We start from the raw sequence: 22,276 nt of genomic DNA on the forward strand, positions 1-22,276 counted from the left end.
GAAATTATTGAGATGAGGAATCAAATGGGATTTTCCCTCCCAAATCACAGGGAGCTAGCAGTATACCACTTTCTGAAAGAAAAGGTAAGGGCCTACTTCCCAATCACTCCATACTTTGCTTGGGAAAGGAAAAGAGGGCAAAGGGGAAAGAAAAAGAAGTGGTTAAAGAGTAACGTTAACCTTGATGTCCCAGACAGTTTCAGTTTCAAAATTCATGCTCTACCAATCTGTCACCCCTTCTAGTTTCATTTGAAGGTAGCATATACTTCATTGCTCAACTTCAAAGTTATTGTGTCATGAAAATGTCTGTCTGGAACTTTCTATCAGAAAAATATTTTCAAATAAATTCTTCACCAAGATGCCTGTGGGCCAGCAGTCATTTTCTCCCATTTAAGAGTTGAGGAAATCCATAGAAAATGGCTTTGCCCAAGGTTGAGTTGCGATTAGCCAGTCATTAATTGGTAATTAGCATATATGCCATACTTAGATTACCAATTTTCACAGAAAGAGAGCACAATAAAATATATCTAACAATGCACATTACTGAAAATATTTTTAATTGATGATTTAGAAGACATCTGATTGTTTTAGAGTACTTCGATTATCATAACAAGCATTAATTTATAGTTGAAATAGAAAAACGTCAAAGATAGGAAATTACTTTGAGGTTATATGAACTTTATGATGTTTCTATCGTTGTTTTTTAATAAGACTACTCATTTTTAACATTGCTTTTTTAGATCAGCCAATAATTTTATTATATTTAATTTTTTCTATTTTTTATTTATTTTTCCATAAAATAATAAATAATCTTTTATTTATTTTTCCTGTATTGGGGTACAGGAGGTATTTGGTTACATGAGTAAGTTCTTTAGTGATGATTTGTGAGATTTTGGTGCACCCATCACCCAAGCAGTATACACTGAACCCTATTTGTGGTCTTTTATCCCTCGGCCCCCCACCCCACCATTTCTCCCAAGTCACCAAAGTCCATTCTGTATTATTATTATTTTTTTTTTTTGAGACGGAGTCTTCCTTTGTCGCCCAGGCTGGAGTGCAGTGGTGCGATCTCTGCTTACTGCAAGCTCCGCCTCCCGAGTTCACGCCATTCTCCTGCCTCAGCCTCCCGAGTAGCTGCGACTACAGGCGCCTGCCACCACACCCGGCTAATTTTTTTTTTTTTTTTTTTTTTTGTATTTTTAGTACAGACAGGGTTTCACCGTCTTAGTCAGGATGGTCTCGATCTCCTGACCTCAGGTGATCCACCCGCCTCAGCCTCTCAAAGTGCTGGGATTACAGGAGTGAGCCACCGCGCCTGGCCCATTGTATCATTCTTATGCCTTTGCGTCCTCATAGCTTAGCTTCCACGTATCTGTGAGAACATGCAATGTTTGGTTTTCCATTCTTGAGTTACTTCACTTAGAATAATAGTCTCCAGCCGGGCACGGTGGCTAAGCCTGTAATGCCAGCACTTTCGGGAGGCCGAGGCGGGCGGATCACGAGGTCAGGAGATCAAGACCATCCTGGCTAACACGGTGAAACCCCGTCTCTACTAAAAATACAAAAAAATTTGCCAGGTGTGGTGGCAGGCGCCTGTAGACCCAGCCACTCAGGAGGCTGAGGCAGGAGAATGGCGTGAACTCGGGAGGCGGAGCTTGCACTGAGCCGAGATCGCACCACTGCACTCCAGCCTGGGCGACAGAGCAAGACTCCGTCTCAAAAAAAAAAAAAAGAAAGAATAATAGTCTCCAGTCTCATCCATGTTACTGCAAATGCCATTAATTCGTTCCTTTTTATGACTGAGTAGTATTCCATCATATATATGTGTGTGTATATATATGCGTATATACGTATATATGTGTATATATGTATATGTGTATATGTATGTATATGCGTATATACGTATATATGTGTATATATGTATATGTGTATATGTATGTATATGCGTATATACGTATATATGTGTATATATGTATATGTGTATATGTATGTATATATTATATATGTATATGTGTGTATATATATCCATGTATATATGTGTGTATACGTATGTGTGTCTATATATGTGCATATATATGTGTGTGTGTGTGTATGTGTGTGTGTGTGTGTGTGTATATATATATATATATAAAAAACAGTTTCTTTATCCACTGGTTGACTGATGGGCATTTGGGTTGGTTCCATGATTTTGCAATTGTGAAGTGTGCTGCTATAAATATGCGTGTGCAAGTATCTCTTTCGTATAATGACTTCTTTTCCTCTGGGTAGATATCCAGTAGTGGGATTGCTGGATCAAATAGTAGTTCCACTTTTAGTTCTTTAAGGAATCTCCACACTCTTTTCCATAGTAGCTGTACTAGTTTACTTTCCCACCAGCAGTGTAGAAGTGTTCCCTGATCACCACATCCATGCCAACATCTACTGTTTTTTGATGTTTTGATTACTGCCATACTTGCAGGAGTAAGGTAGTATCGCATTGTGGTTTTGATTTGCATTTCCCTGTAGATCAGCCAATAATTTTAAATTCCTGAGACACTCAAATTTATGCAGTCTATAGTATACTATATATACCATGCTCTATGAGGGATATAAATGAAGTAGAAAATATACTCCCTATTTCCAAAGAAAGATGAGACACCCAAAATACATAAGCCCTAACATAGGAACGTATACACAACTCACTACAGTTGTATATGCTGTGTGCATGTGTGTGTGCGCTCACACACACACAGACACACACTCTAAGAGGTATAGACAATTCCGTATCACATTTTAGGACTCAGAGTTCCTACTACATTCTTTTAATTCAGGAGGCATTTCTTGCTCAAATGAGATACCTCAACCTCCAAATAATTTCACAGTGGGAAATTGTGATCCTCTTAATGAGCCAGAATGAGTTAAAAAAAAAAAAAATACAAGGGCATGCTTAAAGAAATATTCAAGGCTGGGCATGGTGGCTCACGCCTGTAATCCCAGCACTTTGGGGAGCCAAGGCAGGCGGATCACAAGTTCAGGAGTTTGAGACCAGCCTGGCCAATATGGTGAAACCCTGTCTCTACTGAAAATACAAAAAGAATTAGCCAGGCGTGGTGGCACATGCCTGTAATCCCAGCTACTCAGGAGGCTGAGGCAGGAGAGTCGCTTTAACCCGGGAGGCGGAGGTTGCAGTGAGCCGAGATGGCGCCACTGCATTCCAGCCCAGGTAACAGAGCAAAAAAGAAAAGAAAGAAAGAAAGAAAGAAAGAAAGAAAGAAAGAAAGAAAGAAAGAAAGAAAGAAAGAAAGAAAAGAAAAGAAAGAAGAACAAGAGGAGGAGGAGGAAGGATTCAAATTATCACATGCTTAGAAGAGGGGGTGCAGGGAGAAGGGAACAGCACAGCAAACAAACAAATCCAAACACACTCGTCTGTCACTTCAATTTAGGCCCAGGCTAGGTTGGAAAGGAAAAAGTATAATACCTCTCTCATCACAAATTTTTACCCCTCATGTGAATCCTGTGTAGAGATTCCTTATTTCGTGCCTTACACTTCCCTCACATCGACCCCACTGAGGCTAGAGCTGCCACTCTTCCCTACACCCTTCCCTAAGCCCAGCCTCCTCAAAGAGCAACATCAAAGTAACTCTGACGTCCCAAGCCAGAGACCTTGCAGTAATTATAATGTATCCCTGTCACCCACTCCAGCTCTTTTGTTGCCAAATCTTTTCTCTTCTAAACCTTCCCCACCAGATTATTTCTTAGGTCATTTGTTACAACTTCCTCCCTGCTGAAGTTCCCAGGTTGGAGATGGAAACTAACATAAAACGCTTATAGACAAAGTTTGTTTTTCACTCACAGATTTCATTAATGCCATTTCCTTTCCTGAGAGTCTACAATAGCTACTTACTTACTACATTAAGGATCAGGCCTAAGTCGCATTCAAAACATCCTGATTCAAACCACCTTAAACTACCACCTTGTATCTGTTTTCTCCTCCCACTACCCTACCTACCACTCTTGCTTTTCTCAGGCATTTTAGTTTCATGCTCTGTTTGTCCAGTCATCCCATCTCCTTTACAGACTTGTCTCTCACTGATTTGAAGACATTTTTCAAATCCCATTTTCCTCTTGCCCAAACATGGAATCTAAATTCTCTCTACTTCATTCTATGCCTGTATAAATTAATACTGTCGTTCCTTGGTATTTGTGGGGGATTGGCTCCAAGACCTCCATGGATACCAAAGTCCTCGAATGCTCAAGTCCCTGATATAATATGAAGTAGTATTTGTATATAACCTACACACATCCTTATTTATACTTTAAGTCATCTCTAGATTACTATTTATAATACCTAACACAATGTAAATGCTATGCAAATAGTTGTTATATTGTATTTTTTTATTTGTATTATTTCTTATTGTTGTATTATTTTTTGCAGTGGTTTTTCCATATGCTTTTTATCCACGGATATGGAGAGCTGACTGTATATCACTCAATGCACACACTCATTACACATGATTTTAACGTGTTAAGTTCTAAAAGAAAAGGGCCCATATCCTCTCCCATTTTGCTCTGTCTAGAACCTGGCACCGTATCTAAAGCATATATGTGGCCTTTAGATGTTGTGTGTGTGTGTGTGTTTTAATTGAGGCCAATGAGAAAGAAGATGGGGAAGAAGACAGAAGAAAAAGAAGAGGCTGTAAAAGAGCACAGTTACAAAGCCCAGTCAGAATATTATTACAAAAAGTTGGCCTTGAGTTCTGTTCAAATTTAGGATACAAGTTCTCATTTTACTTAAATTCATTTTTTTATTCCTCATCTTTTGACACAGTTGAATTCCATAAGTGTAAGGAATTCCTCTAATCCCAGAATGATCAAAAGCATAGATGATTGTCCACAGCTCGATTATTTCCATTATATGAATGCAGACATTTGGCATTTTCATCTCAATTTTCAATGATTCTATGCGTAAAAAAGAAAAAATGCCAAAAAGCACATCTGCCATGAAATCACAAGAAATACCATATTACCTTTCAGATTCTTTGGGGATCTAAATTCCAATCAAGAAAAGTCAGGTAAGGCAAAGCCATCCATTGCTCCCACTCAGCATAAGGACACTATGCATTAGTGTGCTCAGCACCTTCCTGCACACCTAAAATGGCTCTTTGGCAGGAATAGGGGCAAGGGAAATCTATTTTGAGTCTTTATATATAAGGCTCACTGTCTGGCTGAGTCCAAAACTGTCACTTTGGCTCCTAGAGTCTAACGCTGAAAGCTTACTGAGATAAATATGGACCTTCTCATTCAGGCTGTCAGGAAATGCGTGGATCTATTTTATTTATACCCTTAAAAATGATTTCATTTTGGCTTTCCTTCTTTGAAGAAGTTTAATTCTGGGGCTTAATTTTGCTGACAGAATGCTGTTCCCTAACAAGAAAGAAAAGTATTTCCATATTAAAAAACAGGTATAAATGTATACACAAAAAATACTGTCCCTGGCGTTCCAAAGTCCTGCTCCTAAGTCTCCTCTACTATCTTTAATCAATTTGCATGAAAACTCCTTACCCAATGACTACATTGATCATTTATTTAGATCAATATTCAGTTCTGGCATTTGTAACCCAATGACTGGATAGTCACTTGTCTACTTACTGTTTTGAGATTGGCATTCCATTGTCTATCTTCTCTTCCATTCTCTTAACTTCACACTCAGGCCTATCGTCCTTGCTAAAGGGGGTTCAGAAAGAGAGAGGCAGAATGAACCAAAGGAAATAGAGCAAGCCACAATAAATTCCTCAACCAAAACAAACTAACAACAACAAAAAAACCCAGCATCTCCATAGTCCTGAGATGACCTCTGCCTGACAGTGATATTAATATATTGTTTATATTTATCCTTCTCTGCTGATGCTATCATTTGCCATTCTGAATGCTCCACTGACAGCAGTAATTCTACTGGTCTTATGGAGATGTTGCTTTCTAAAACACAATTCAGGCTCACGCTCATATCAGTCACCAGTGAGCCAAAAGCAAGACACCTGCCAAGGGCAAGGGATTTAGGGTACAGGCCCCAGCCATAGTTGAGCTGCTGAAGTAGAGAGTAAAAAAGCAGCAGTGCGACTATTTAGAAATAAAACACAAGGATTTGAGCTTGTTTATTTTGCAAAGGATCCATGTTGCCTATCAACTCACAAATTCACTGTGTCCACTGAAATTTGTTCTTAAGGATGGGGGTTGTCTCTACACAGCAATATTGTTCCAGCCTTGTGTATCTGGTGAGCCACCATAATGTAAATCTTCCATGTTCCCAATAATAGCTTTCAATGTTTGGGTTATGCTAAATCATATCATGCTGAAATCAGAATGGTTTGTGGTTGACCTTTTCATATTTCCTGTTCCTCCAAACTACTTCTCTTTTTGAGAGTTTCTTCTTACCAGGGCATGTCAATCTAGGGTAACTGTTAAACTAACATGATCAACAAGATATGAAGAACCCAGAAACCTGCTAGAAACTATGGCATGACAGATGGAAAATAGGTTATCCTCTTTGTTGTCTAGGCATTTACAAAATACTTGGCATGATAAAAACTGTGCTTTGTAAACAATTAAGAAAGTGTAAGACAGAATTCTTTTCAGAAGGATTCAGGAGAACAAGAATTCTTCATATGCTCTCAGAGACCAAGAACTTCTGTCCCTCAAAAACCAACAGTGATGGTTTTCTCAGAATCAGCCTATCAGTTATATCAACTCAAAAATCTGCAAAGCCCTGATTTCCCAAAGATATTTGTCTTACTGTTAAAATCAAGTTCAGCTGCATATGAAAGGAAATCCTAAAATGATGTAACTTAAACAAAGTAGAAGTAGATAATCTAGGTTGGCCAGTCAACTGACCCATGTACCTATCTTTCTGTTCTTCTATCCTCAGTATGTAGTTTTCATCTTCAAGGTCACCTCATGGTCAAGGATAACTCTAGTTCTAGCCATCGTGTCTACATTCTAGATTGGCTTCAGAAAGAAGCTGGACACCACAAAAGCACACCCCCTAACTTTTAGGGAGACTTCCACTTACACGTCATAAGCCTGAACTTAGTCATATGGCCAAACATAGCTTCAAAGGAGACTGGTAGCATTCTTTGTTCTGGGTGCATTATCACTTCAAATGAAATCAAGATTCTGTCACTGAGGAAGAAGGCGAGAAGACATGCTGGAGGAGGTAATTGGCAATCTTGGCAACATCTAGTAACTTGTCACAGGATCTAGGATCCCTACTATTAAAAAGTTATCCCTTTTGTATTAAGTTGCTGTCCCTCAAATTCTCGTTAAATGTAAATATATTACTCGGAAAGTGATAAAACATTAACAAATTAAGGCCCATTCTCATACGATCACAAACCAATCGATGAGATGAACATTTTCTCTGAAGAATGAGAGCATAAATAAAGAGAACTAAAAACCCTACTTGAAAAATAAATAAAGGATAGGTTAAAGGAAAGCATCTAGAGGACTCTGTAAAATCAAGACACTACAGGTCAAAAGGCTAAGGGTGGGGAGGGAGCCAAAACCAATTTTGCTTACATCACAATTTTGCTGCAGACAGACCCCACACTTCTGGGTTGATATAATGGTACGGAGTTGCTACAGTCTGCAGATAATACCCAAAGATATTATATCACAAGGCAAACAATTCCATTTATTATCTTTTGCAAGATTTTTGTTTTTCATTTTTACCAACCAAGAGGGAAAAGTGGTACTAGGAGATGTAGGGCTGGTTGGAAAAAGGAAAGAAAAAAATCTTTCTAATAACTATAGCTCTTGCTCTCGAATCAAAATAGAGCACCATTTTGAAAAAAAGTATGAGGACAGGTTTTTCTTTTCAAAAATCCTCGTTAGTTTTTGGAGTAAGACCTTTGTAAAATGAATATTATTCATCAAAGGGATTTTGATTTGACAGACTTAAATTGACTAGAGAAAGTTCAAGTTCTACATTATGGGGAATCAAAATGTCTCTAGCAGAACAGAGTAAATTTCATGACACATCATACACTGAGCAGATGTGAGAATCTTAGGCCAGTAAAAACAAGTTCTATTTTACTGTCACCCAGGGAAATTTCCCTTTTCTTTTGAGTAGACAATAATCCACACTTATTTTTCTAAATCTTGATTTTTTGCACTATCAGTGGATCCCATCAGTCATGGCAATGAATATGGCTTTGGAGATAATAAAAGGCTGTAACCAATTTATAGACCAATCCCAAGAGCGTAAACTTTTATATTCAGAGAAACTACAATGACAATTTAGGCCACCAGAGAAAAAATAAAGAAAAAAAATATTAGTTTGAAACTTGTTCACAGTTTTCAGGCCAATGAACACAGACTGATTCCCTACAACACATTCATTCTGAGCACTCAATAAATATTAACCAACATTCCCCAGTGTTTTGACCCAATATTACATTTAGGCATCTTAAGAATGAAGCCCACTTTAAGTACTGAGAGATTGCTTCACAGAAATTTTATTTGTCTTGATATTCGATCAAATTATTTTTATGCTAAACTTTCTTTACCCAGTGTCTACATTTTATTAATCAACTGGTCCTTCACTTTAAGCTTATGAGAAGTTGTACAGAAAACACTGAGGAAAGTTTTCTTTCATTTGAGGGTATTATTATCATGGTCGCAGATATTTTGACTTTGGGGACTTGAGGGAAGGTAAGGGAAAGCTAATCCATGTTTCAGCTTTTCCCCAAAGCCTCCAAACTATTGCCCATCCAGTTTCCTTTTAGATGATAATTAAGCAGTCTGCTGGAGCTGAGAAAAAACACCTCAAACTGCAGAAAATTGAAATCTATGTTTTATCAGGCATGCAAGTATTTCCCTCCAGGTGTCTAATTCCACATTCCAAAGCACGTTGTTTTCAAAAACAGAGTAATTCAACATCTCACAATTTTTCTTACACATTTCTGTACATTTCATACCCTGTTCCAACGTGTTCAATTGGAGTGCAGGTTACTCATGAAAGAAGTGCTCTCTTTCATTTCATGGAGTGACATGTCTAGGAGACCATATTTTTCAGTTATAGAAGTTTTAGATGGGTTTCATTCTATGTCATCTTTGAAAAATGAGTAATCCCACCCCAAGGGTCACATTCCTACCCCACACAGAAGTAGCCCTTGTCTCTAATTATCCAACCAGAAGGATAAGATTTCCATATCAAAGAGAAAAAAGACCATCACAGACTTCTTTGTTATACAAAGCTTAACATCAATAGACTGACTGTGCTCTCTACTGGTAAAATCAAGAGCTACAACTAGCATCAAAATTTTACTTTATGAAAACCTTATGGAAATAGGAATTCAAAAATTGTTTACTGTGCCCAGAAATAGGATTTCTTGCCAACTGAGTTCAAAAATTACAAGAAAAGATTATTCTTTAGCCTGAGAGCAGAGGCAAGTGTAGTCAGAGCAGCCCCAGGATCAAGGTGAATACAGATTCATATACTAGTACCATTTGATATCATTGTCAATGTGTTACTAGTTGCTTAATGTGTTCTGACCAAACACAATAGTCCAGTGGTTCTCAAATTTTAGTCTGTTATCAGAAGCTCCTGGGTTGCCTGTGAAAAATACACAGACTTAGATCTGAGGTACAGAAATTCTGATTCTGCAGCTTTGGGATGAAGCTCTGGAATTTGCAGTTTATCAATTCCTCCCTCCCCTGGTGATTCTGGTGCAAGTGGCCCAAGGAATACATTTTGAATAACATTGATAGATTTTGCAAAACACCCTTGTCAGATGTGCCTGAACCACAGGAACTCCATCTTGAATAGGGACTGTGTAAAATAAGGCTAAGACCTGCTGGGGGGCATTCCCAATAAGTTAAGGCATTCTTAGCCACAGGATGAGACAGGTGGTCGGCACAAGATACAGGTCATGAAGACCTTGCTGATAAAACAGTTTGCAGTAAAGAAGCCAGCCAAAACCCACCAACACCAAGATGGCGACGAGAGTGAACTCCGGTCTTCCTCACTGCTACACTCTCACCAGTGCCATGACAGTTTACAAATGCCATGGCAACGTCAGGAAGTTACCCTATATGGCCTAAAAGGGGAGACATGAATAATCCACCTCTTGTTTAGCACATAATCATGAAATAACCATAAAAATGGGCAACCAGCAGCCCTTGAGGCTGCTCTGCCTATGGAGTAGCCATTCTTTATTCCTTTACTTTATTAAACTTGCTTTCACTTTTCTCTATGGATTCGTTACAGGAAAGGGGTCCTAATCCAGATCCCAAGGGAAGATTATTGGATCTTGTGCAAGAAAGAATCCAGGCGAGTCTGCAGTGCAAAGTGAAAGCAAGTTTATTGAGAAAGTAAAGGAATAAAAGAATGGCCACTCCATGGACAGAGGAGCCCCAAGGGTGGCTGGTTGCCCATTTTTATGGTTATTTCTTGATGATATGTTAAACAAGGGGTGGATTATTCATGCCTCCCCTTATTAGACCATATAGGATAGATCCTGACATTGCCATGGCATTTGTAAACTGTCGTGGTGCTGGTGGTAGCGTAGCAGTAAGGACGACCAGAGGTCACTCGCGTCGCCATTTTGGTTTTGGTGGGTTTTGGTCGGCTCCTTTACTGCAACCTGTTTTATCAACAAAGTCTTTATGACCTGTATTTTGTGTTGACCTCCTATCTCATCCTGTGACTCAGAATGCTTTAACTGTCTGGGAATGCAGCCCAGTAGGTTTCAGCCTCATTTTACCCAGCTCCTATTCAAGATGGAGTTGCTCTGGTTCACACTCCTCTGACAGACTCGTCTCAAATTATTTATTGTGCGAGATCCAAGAACTCTCTTGGGGTCTAGATCAGGACCCCTTTCCAGTAACACCCTAATAGTGTGGTCAGAATAATTACAAACTAGTATGTCAGCAACACCATCTTCAGAACTATGATCTCTCTGGCGGGACTGGAGGAAAGCCTTTGGTTTCCTTGCTCTCATAGGTGCCAGCTCTCTGCCTCCACCTGTCTTACTGACTCCTGTTTGGTGTTTGAGTGAAGGAAAGTATTTTTAATTAATAGTAATAATAAAAGCTAACACTTACTGAATGCTTACTATTTGCCCAGTACTAAGTGCTTTTCTTATATTAATGTAATCCTTATAGCAATCCTATGAATGAGGTAGAATTATTATTATTCCTATTTTACAGATAAAGAAACGGAGACATTGCCCAAGATTACACACCCTGTTAAGTAGCAGAGCCAAGATATAGAAGGCAAGCAGGTCTGCTCCAGAGCTCATGTACCTAACCATTCTCTATACTAACTATATACATTTCAAAGGGAAAATACGAGCCTTCTTTTCTTTGTGATTATATTTTGACTTTACCCACTGAGGTACAAAATTATTGAGTAGAAAAAAGGTTTTAAAATGTAGTCCTTTATCAGTGGCTTACTTGATCAAGTTCCGTTTCCCTGAATAGTGTGTGATCACAGCAATATCCACTATTTCAGAGGCATTCAAACCAGAATAACTCCATCTTGAATAGGGGATGGGTAAAATATGACTGAGACCTACAGGGCTGCATTCTCAGGAGGTTAGGTAGTCTTTGTCACAAGATGAGATAGGAGGTCGGCAGGACTGGTATCCTGCTGATAAAACAGGATGCAGTGAAGAAGCCGGCCAAAACCCACCAAAACCAAGATGGCAACAAAAGTGGCCTCTCGTCGTCCTCATTGCTCATTATACATTAATTATAATGCATTAGCATGCTAAGAGACATTTCCAGCAGCACCATGACCGTTTACAAATGCCATGGCAACGTACAGAAGTTACCTTATATAGTCTAAAAAGGGCAGGACTCAGTTCAGGAAATTGCTTGCCCTTTCCCTGGAAAAGTCATGTATAATCCACCCCTTGTTTAGCATATAATCAAGAAACAACAGTAGGTATAGTCAGTCAAGCAGTTCATGCTGCTGCTCTGTTTATGGAGTAGCCATTCTTTTGTTTCTTTACTTCTCTAATAAACTTGCTTTCACTTTACTCTGTGGACTCGCCCCAAATTCTTTCTTGTGAAAGCTCCGAAAACCCTCTCTTGGGGTCTGGATCAGGACCCCTTTCTGGTAACAGCTACAATGCTTTTATAATGCTTTCTGTGTTCCCTGCAAATTCATTGCCTCACTTAGATTTGGAAACTGACACATTAAGCAACTTTTCTGAAGTCGCTAAGGAGTTGATGGCAGCAATGAAAGAACCCAGGGAATTTCACTTTGAAATATGTCACCCTGGTGTGTTGATTATTTTAAATTAAAGGCCCTTGAAGGTCAGTAGATGCTAGAAGAGGCTTTATTCCTTCATCTGAATTAAGACAGGACCAGCAAAAAACAACATAATTGCCTTCCAGTTCTTCCCTGAAATTTCATTATCTATCCCAGAAAAGAAGACTGAGGAATACAGCCACACCTGGACAGACTTTTTCACAAAATATCTGTTTCTCAGGCTCATTCAAATTCCAAAGAGTCATTTACAAGTTAACTTTTGTCTCCCAGGCTCATTCATTCTCCCTAATAATTATTTACTACCCCTCAAAAGAATTGCCTATGTTCCCCATCTCCTCCTCCCTTATAAAGAAGGGTATATACACCTCCGGGCCTCATAGGTTATTGGGTAATCACATTTCGGTGATTTCCCCACCCTCTCATGCATGTTAAAGAAATTCTATATGACCTTTTCTCCCATTAATCTGTCTTTTGTCTGTTCATTTTCTGTGGCCCTTCAGATGGCTTTCCCTCTTCAACCCTACAGCTGTGTAGTAAGACCTCTACTCATCCTCCATGTTGGCCCTCCCCACCCAATCCCTGCATGCTCACCACTCAATCCCTTTACATACTGGCTTGGTTTAAGTAGCATAATATCCATAGCCTAGGAATGGCCATATATGAAAGATATAAAAGAACAAGCTGTGTATTACACAAACTTGTCGTGGCTTTTGGAAACCATGCTAGTGCCCAAAAGACAAACAACATAATTGAAGACGTCAGCCTAGACAAAAGAGGTGTTCTTTTTACGGTTGTCATAATAAATCTCTCTCTGAACTTTACTTGGCATTTAGGTATATTAGGCCTTCAAGTGCAGACCTTTAATTTCTTCCCTGTCTTTTTAAACCTCACATTAAATATCACTATTTTCTTCTCTATATCCCCCTCATAAAATACTTTTAAAGCAACTTGGACACAATAGTATCCTTCTCCTGCCCTCTACAAACAATTCATGAGCCCAAAGCGTGTGCAGTTATTTCTAGTTGCAACTATGAAAGAAAAAGGTTAGCAGTAGCTAGCTAAAATGTTTGTGAGCAACTGTAAGTTCCAGCCAGGGTTTATCAATGCCCCAGAGCAATTTGCAAGAGGGGGCTGCATTTATATCCTGAGTCATCATGCTAAATCCCAAGGTGTAGAACTTCATCCTTCCATCAATTGCCATGAGTCTTGAGAGTATGAAGTTACCCAAATTCATGAAACAATGGTAATAAAAGGGATTGATTGATACCTTTATCCCCAGACTGGTTTTTACAAACCACTGGAAAAACCATGTTGGTAACAGGGTATGCTCTGTGATGATCCCCACATCTAAAACCGTTTTTTTCTCTCCTCTTGCTGTAGCAAAGCCTCAATTCAAAGCAGTTTTCAAATCATGTATAAGGTAAATAGATATCCTTATCTTAAGGTAAATAAGTGAATTAATGGAATAAGGCACTATTTTATGAACTATTGAATTAGCAAAAATTAAGAAGATTTTCAGTGTTGGTAAATGTATGTGAAGAAAGACACTTTGATATAGTAGTAAGAGGAGTGTAATTAGTGTAGCTATCTTGAGGGCAATTTGGCAGTATCAGTCAAAATTAGAACTGCATATACTCTTTGACCAGCTGTTCTTCAATTGGGAATCTAATCTAAATATATATATTTTTAATATATAAAAAATATAATTCAAAGGGTATTCGTTGCATTGATTGTGATATGAAAAAAATTGGAAAAAACCTAAATTGCATTGATTATGATAGAAAAAAAATCTCAGTCTAATAATAGGGCACGGTTAAATAAATTATGTTGTGTCCCTACTCTGGAACACTACATTAGATCTGCATGACCTGGTATTAAAAAAAAATTTAAGAGGCATTTTTAAATGAGGAAAAACCAAGGTAAGGAACGGCTTGTATAATAAAATAATAGCTAACCAGGTGAGACTTCTGGAATGGCACAGTGAGGATCTCTGTAAATCCACTCCTCCATAAAATCAATGAAAATGCTGGGAAAATTATAAAAATCAACTTTTTTTTTTTTTTTTTTTTTTTTTTTTTACAAATCTGGAAATTAACCCAAGGTCTAAAGCAATCTGAGGAGCATTTATTCAAGAAAAACCACAGCACCTATGTAAGAAAACTACATTTTTAACTTGGCCTACTCCCATGTTTCTCTCCCCAGCTCCACAGTTCCCTTGAAAACCAGCCAACTCACAGCCAGAGGAGCTGTAAAAACAAAACAAACAAAAAAATCAAAAACAAAAAAGACAGCAGCTTTACAGCCACTAGAGGGGGCAGACTGGGTTTGGAGCTCCTCAAAAAACTTCTATCCCACAGCATTGTTACTGTTTGACTTGTCTCATACCTCTCTGGGAAAGCCCCATTTATACAGTGCTTTCATATGTGACCTGACTCTGAGCTTGCTTGACAAGAAAAGCCCTATCTTTAGTGCATTTATCAAAAATAATCAGCTGCAATTGTTTAACATCACAACTGCCTGAGGTTATTATACACGTTTGGGCAAGCCAGGGCCTGTCCAAAAACTTAAAAGAAAGATCTAAGGAATGCAATGTTTGTAGTGGGCTTTAAAGAACTTGAGACCGGCCTGGCCAACATGGTAAAACCCTGTCTCTACTAAAAATACAAAAATTGGCCAGGTGTGGTGGTGCACACCCATAATCTCAGCTACTCGGGAGGCTGAGGCAGGAGAATCACTTGAACCTGGGAGGCGGAGGTTGCAGTGAGCCAAGATCATGCCACTGCACTCCAGTCTGGGTGACAGAGCAAAATTCTCTCTCACACACACACAAAAAAGGGTTTAAAAGATGCAAACAGAAATTACAGAAATTATGGAGTTGCAAAATACAGTAATTGCAATGAAAGATTCACTAAAATTGTTCAATAGCAGATTTGAGCTGGCAGAGAAAAAGAATCAGAGAACCCAAACATAGGTTAATTTAGGTAATTCAGTCTGAGTAATAGAAAGCAAAAAGAACGGTGCTTTGGAGACCTGTAGTATACCATCAAGCATACCAATAGACATGCAATGTAAGTCCCAGAAGGAGAAAGGGAGACGTAAACAAATAGAAAGAATACTTGAAGAAATAACAGCCAGAAATTTCCCAAATTTTATGAAAAACTTTGCTCCACATAGCTAAAAGTGCAACAAACTTCAAGTAGGGTCAACACAAGGATATCTACATCCAGTCACATCATAGTCAAACTGTTGAAAGACAAAGACTCTTTAAAGCAGCAACAGAAAAGCAATTCGTCTCTCAGTGAGATTAATAGTGGACTTCTCATCAAAAAGGACAGAATGCCTTCTTGCCTTCATGGAAGACAGAATGCATTGGGATGGCATCCTCAGAGTGCTGAAAGGAAAAAATTGTCAACTAAAAATTCTGTATTTGGCAAAACTATCCTTCAAAACTGAAAGAGAATTAACACATTTCCAGATGAACAAAAACTGAAAGAATTTTTCACTAGCAGATCTGACCTACAAGAAATACTAAAATAAGTCCTTCAGTCTAAAATGAAAGAACTACACAGTAATTCAAATCCACACAAAGAAATAAATAGTACCGGTAAAGGTATCTACGTAGGTAAACATAAAAGATAGTATAAATGTAGTTTGATAACTTTTGTCTCCTCCTACCTTATTTAAAATATAATTGCATAAAGAAATAATTGTAAAATTGTGTTGATAGACTAATAATATAAAATATATAATTTCTATGACAATAACAGCCCCAAAAAACAGATGGAATGGAGCTATATTGGAAAATGATTCCATATACTATTAAAATTACATTTCTATTAATCTGAACTAGATTGGTTTGTTGTTGTTGTTGTTGTTGTTGTTATTGTTGTTGTTGAGACGGAGTCTTGCTCTGTCGCCAGGCTGGAGTGCAGTGGCGCGATCTCGGCTCACTGCAACCTCCACCTCCCGGGTTCAAGCGATTCTCCCTGCCTCAGCTTCCCAAGTAGCTGGGATTACAGGCGCCCGCCACCAAGCCCAGCTAATTTTTGTATTTTCAGCAGAGACGGGGTTTTGCCATGTTGGCCCGGCTGGTCTTGAACTCCTGACCTCAGGTGATCTGCCCACCTCGACCTCCCAAAGTGCTGGGATTACAGGCGTGAGCCACCGCCCAGCCTAGATTGTTTTAAGGTAATAATTGTAATCCCCAGAGCAACCACTAAGAAAATAACACAAGGGATATATGGTAACAGAAATGACAAATTAATTAAAATAGGGCATTAGAATAGGCCTACATGTCACAAAGTAAGGAAGTAATGGAAAAACAGAGGTACAAAAATGATATGACATACAGAAAACAAATAGAAAAATGGCAGATGCCAGTCCTTTCTTTAAAATCAGTAATTACATTACATTTAAATGGAGTAAACTCTCCAATAAAATGTAGAAATTGACATAGTGGATAAAACAAACACAATTCAACTATATACTGTCTATGAAAAAACTACTTTAAATTTCATATGGAACCGGAAAAGAGCCCGTATAGCCAAGACAATCCTAAGCAAAATGAACAAATCTGGAGGCATCACACTACCTGACTTCAAGCTATACTACTAGGCTACAGTAACCAAAACAGCATAGTGCTGGTATAAAAACAGACACACAGACCAATGGAACAGAATAGAGATCTCAGAAATAAAACCAAGATGAATTAAAGACTTAAATGTAAAACCCATAATTATAAAAGCCCCAGGAGAAAATCTAGGCAATACCATTGAGGACATAGGCACAGGCAAAGATTTATTGATGAAAATGCAAAAAGCAATTACAACCAAAGCAAAAATTGAAACACGGGATCTAATTAAACTAAAGAGCTTCTGCACAGCAAAAGAAACTATCATCAGAGTAAACTGACAACCTACAGAATGGGAGAACATTTTTGCAATCTATTCATCTGACAAACATCTAATATCCAGTATCTACAAGGAATTTAAACAAATTTACAAGAGAAAAACAAACAAACCCATTAAAAAGTGGGCAAAGGACATGAACAGACACTTCTCAAAAGAAGACATACATGAGGTCAACAAACACATAAAAAAAAAGCTCAACATCACCGATCATTAGAGAAATGTGAATCAAAACCAATCAAAACCACAATGAGATACCATCTCACACTCGTCAGAATGGCGATTATTAAAAAGTAAAAAAAAAACAGAGGCTGGTGAAGCTGCAGAGAAAAAGGAATGTTTTTATGCTGTTGGTGGGAGTATGAATTAGTTCAACCATTGTGGAAGACAGTGTGGTGATTCCTCAAAGACATACAGAAAGAAATACAATTTGACCCAGCAATGTCATCACTGGGTATATACCCAAAGGAATATAAATCATTCTATTATAAAGATACATGCATGCATATGTTCATTGCAGCACTATTCACAATAGCAAAGATATGGAATCAACCTAAATGACCATCAATGATAGACTAGATAAAGAAAATGTGGTACATATACACCATGGAATACTATGCAGCCATAAAAAATAACAAGATCAGCCAGGCGCAGTGGCTCACGCCTGTAATCCCAGCACTTTGGGAGGCTGAGGTGGACAGATCACGAGGTCAGGAGATGGAGACCATCCTGGCCAACATGGTGAAACCCCGTCTCTACTAAAAATACAAAAATTAGTCCGGTGTGGTGGTGCGCACCTGTAGTCCCAGCCACTCGGGAGGCTGAGGCAAGAGAATCGTTTGAACCTCGGAGGCAGAAGTTGCAGTAAGCCGAGATCGCACCACTGCACTCCAGTCTGGCAACAGAGTGAGGCTTTGTCTCAAAATAATAATAATAATAATAATAATAATAATAATAATAATGAGATCATGTCCTCTGCAGGGACATGGATGGAGCTGGAAGCCATTATCCTCAACAAACTAACGTGGGAACAGAAAAACAAACACTGCATGTTCTCACTTATAAGTGAGAGCTAAACAATGAGAACACATTGACACATTGGGGGAAACAACACACTGGGGCTTGTCGGGGGGTTGGGGGAGGGAGGGAGAACATCAGGAAGAACAGTTAATAGATGCTGGGCTTAATACCTAGGTGATGGGATGATCTGTGCAGCAAATCACCATGGCACCCGTTTACCTATGTAACAAACCTGTACATCCTGCACAGGTACCTCGGAACTTAAAATAAAATCGAGGGGAAAAAAAGAAAGCATTCTTATTGTCAATTATGAAATCGTCAAATATATCAAATATAAATTATATTTTTCAGATGAATGTCAAACAGAACATGTAACATGTATAATGTAAAAAGGGTACATGAGGAAAATGAATAAGTACCACTTTTAATAAATATACTGATTTTAAAAATAGTGTGAGACTAATTACCTTAGGAAACAGAAAAACAATAAAAATCAACAAAATCCAAGTTGACTTTCTGAAAGGATCAACAAAATTAATAAACCTTTAGCTAGACTGACCAAGAAACAAAGATTCAAATTGCTAAAACTATAAATGAAAGAGCAGGCATCACTACTAACTTTAGAGAAATAAAAACATTATAAAGGAATACTATCGACAATTGCATGGAATCGAATTAGATAATCTACATGAAATGAACAAATTACTAGAATAACACACAAACTACCAAAACTAATTCAAAAAGAAATACAAAATCTGTATAGCTTTATGACAAGTGATTGAATTGGGAATCAATAAACTTTCCACAAAGAAAAACACAGGCTCAGATGGCTTCACTGGTTAATGCTATCAAAAGTTTAAACAGGAATTAATACAAATCCTTCATTAACTCTTCGGAAACTGGAATGTGAGAAAACACTTCACAACTCATTCTATGAGGCAAATATTACCCTGAAGCCAAATTAAAACAAAGACATAATGAGAAAGCTACAGACCAATATCCCTTATAAACATATGCACAAAAACTCTCAACAAAATATCAGCAAGCCAAACCCAGCAACATAAAGAAAAATTTATACATCATAACCAGTTGGGATTTATTCTGGGAATGCAAGGTTGGGTCAACATATGAAAATCAGTCAACATAAACCTAAAATGATCAATTAAAATATTTTAAAAGACAAAAACCACATCATCATTTCAGTAGACACAGAAAAAGCTTTTGACAATGTACAATATCTTTTTATGATAAAAATGTTCAACAAACTAGGAATAAAAGGGAACATCCTAAACCTGATAAAATGTATTTACACGGTGGCTCACGCCTGTAATCCCAGCACTTTGGGAGGCCGAGGCGGGCTGATCACAAGGTCAGGAGATACAGACCATCCTGGCTAACACGGTGAAACCCCGTCTCTACTAAAAATATAAAAAATTAGCCGGGCGTGGTGGCGGGCGCCTGTAGTCCCAGCTACTCGGGAGGCTAAGGCAGAAGAATGGCGTGAACCCGGGAGGCGGAGCTTGCCATGAGCCGAGATCGCGCCACTGCACTCCAGCCTGGGCGACAGAGCGAGATTCCGTCTCAAAAAAAAAAAAAAAAAAAGGTATTTACAAAAAAACCCACAGCTAAAATCAGACTTAAATGTAAAAAACTGAAAACTTACCCCTAAAATCAAGAACAAGACAAGAATATCTGTGCTCACCATTTTTATTGAACATTGTACTGGAGGTTCTATCAGGAGAATTAAGCCAGAAAAAGACATATAAATCATCCAGATTGAAAAGGTAGAAGTACAATAACTCTATTTGTATATGACATAATCTTGTATATTGAAAATCCTAAGGAATCCACAAAACAAAACAAAAACTATTAGAAGTGCACCAAGGCCACAGGATATATGATCAGTGCATGAAAAAGATTATATTAGAGCTTCATCTCACACCATACAGGAAAATTTATTCTGAATTTTTCATAGACTTAAATGTAAGAGCTAAAAACAATAAGATTTTTAGAAGAAAACATAGGATAAAATCTATAAGACCTTAGGTTAGGTAAAGGTTTCTTAGATATGACACCAAAAGCACAATCCATCAAAGAAAAAAATTGATAAATTCAGCCTTAGGAAAATTCAAAACTTCCACACTTCGAAATGACGCTATTAAGAGAACAAAAAGACAAGCAACAGACTGGAAGAAAATATTTGCAAAACACATATGCAATAAAGGATTTCTATTTAGAATACAGAAAGAACTCTTGCAATTTAATAAGCAGACAACCCAATTTTAAAATGGACAAAAGCTACGAGCATAGTTTTCATCAAAGAAGATCTACGAATGGTTAATAAGCACATGACAACATGCTCAACATCGGTCATTAGGAAAATGCAAATTAAAACCACAATTAATACCATTTTGTACCCGGTAGAACGAGAATGAAAAGTAAAACAAACAACAACAAATGTTAGTGAGAATGTGCAAGAATGGAAACCCTCATGAAATGCTGATAGGACTGTAAAATGGTACAGCCACTTTGAAAGCAGTTTGGCAGTTCCTCAAAATGTTAAACATATAACTTCCGTACAACCCAGCAATTTCATTCCTAGATATCTATCCAAGAAAAATTAAAACATATGACTACACAAAGACTTGCATGGAAATGTTCACAGGAGCATTATTCGTAGTAGCCATATATTGGAAACAATCTGAATGTCTATCAACTGGCAAATGGACAAAGTGCGATATAACAGAATAGTACTCAGCAATAAAAATCACAGACTACTAACACATGCTATGTCATGGATGAACCTCACAAACATTTTGTAAAGTGAAAGAAGCCAGGCAAAAGAAACCACGTATTGTATGATTCCATTTACATGAAATTTCTATAAAAGACAAATATTTGGAAATGGAAAGTAGACTAATGCTTGCCTAGGGTTGGGGGTGTGAACAGAGATAAACTGTAAATGAGCAAGAGGAATGTTTATTAGGAGAGTGAAAATGTTGTAAAACTCATTTATGGTGATGATTGTACCACTCAGTAATGTTACTAAAAATCACTGAATTGCACACTTAAAAGGGGTGAGTTCTCGAGACCATCCTGGCTAACACGGTGAAACCCTGTCTCTACTAAAAATACAAAAAATTAGCCGGGCGTGGTGGCGGGCGCCTGTAGTCCCAGCTACTCGGGAGGCTGAGGCAGGAGAATGGCGTGAACCCCGGGGGCGGAGCCTGCAGTGTGCCGAGATCTCGCCACTGCACTCCCAGCCTGGGCGACAGAGCGAGACTCCATCACAAAAAAAAAAAGGGGGGGGGGGTGTGAATTCGGCTGGACGCAGTGGCTCATACCTGTAATCCCTGCACTTTGAGAGGCCAAGGTGGGCAGATCCCTTGAGCCCATGAGTTCGAGACCAGCCTGGGCAACATGGCGAAACCCCGCGTCTACAAAAAATACAAAATATTAGCCGGGCATGGTGGCACGTGCCCGTAGTCCCAGCTACTGGAGGAGTGAGGTGGGAGGATCACCTGAGCCTTGGAGGTCGAGGCTGCAGTGAGCTGTGATCGCATCACTGCACTCCAGCCTGGGTGATAGAGTACGACTCTGTCTCAAAAAAAAAAAAAAAAAAAAAAAGAGCTGAATTTTATGATATGTAAAATATATCTCAATAAAGACCCTTTAAATATTAGACTGACACTTACATAACGCTGTTTTAAGTGTCTGGCATATAAGCAACTCATTTAATCCTTATAACAGCCCTATGAAGCAAGTAATATTATTTATCTTTTCATAAATGAGGAAACTGAGGCACAGATAGATTAGGTGACTTGCCAAAGAGCTCACAACCAGTAATTGGTAAAGATGGAACTCCAACCTAGCCAGTCTGGCTCTAGAGTCTGTGATCTTAACCATGGCTTCCATTTGTGGGAAGAAAAATTTGTACAGATACACATGTATATGGCAATATGTGGAAGGAATCATAAGGCACTTTAATCAGTGATCCTCTCTGGGCAGTGGGAGTGAGGGTGGGCAGCAAAGCAAGACTTTCACTTATTACTTTATACTTCTTTGAATTCTGAATTTTTTATACATTTTCTAATAA

The 22,276-nt window shown here is 38.4% G+C and overlaps 1 protein-coding gene across 2 annotated transcripts in view; it reads right to left on the reverse strand.

The window, feature by feature from the left end:
- Positions 1–22,276, reverse strand: part of TSPAN6 (tetraspanin 6) — a 76,689-nt gene that overhangs the window by 40,215 nt on the left and 14,198 nt on the right. The window contains exons 7-8 of one of the 2 annotated variants that reach the window (XR_008542039.2): positions 5,629–5,703; positions 4,769–4,938 (exon numbers count right to left, since the gene is read on the reverse strand). The gene's annotated coding sequence lies outside the window, so the exon portion shown is untranslated. Of the gene's footprint in view, positions 1–4,768; positions 4,939–5,628; positions 5,704–22,276 lie in introns of those variants that run through there. The other variant, XR_010154701.1, reaches the window with a different exon arrangement.

The sequence above is a fragment of the Pan troglodytes genome, chromosome X (assembly GCF_028858775.2).
Source record: "Pan troglodytes isolate AG18354 chromosome X, NHGRI_mPanTro3-v2.0_pri, whole genome shotgun sequence".
NCBI lineage: Eukaryota > Metazoa > Chordata > Mammalia > Primates > Hominidae > Pan > Pan troglodytes.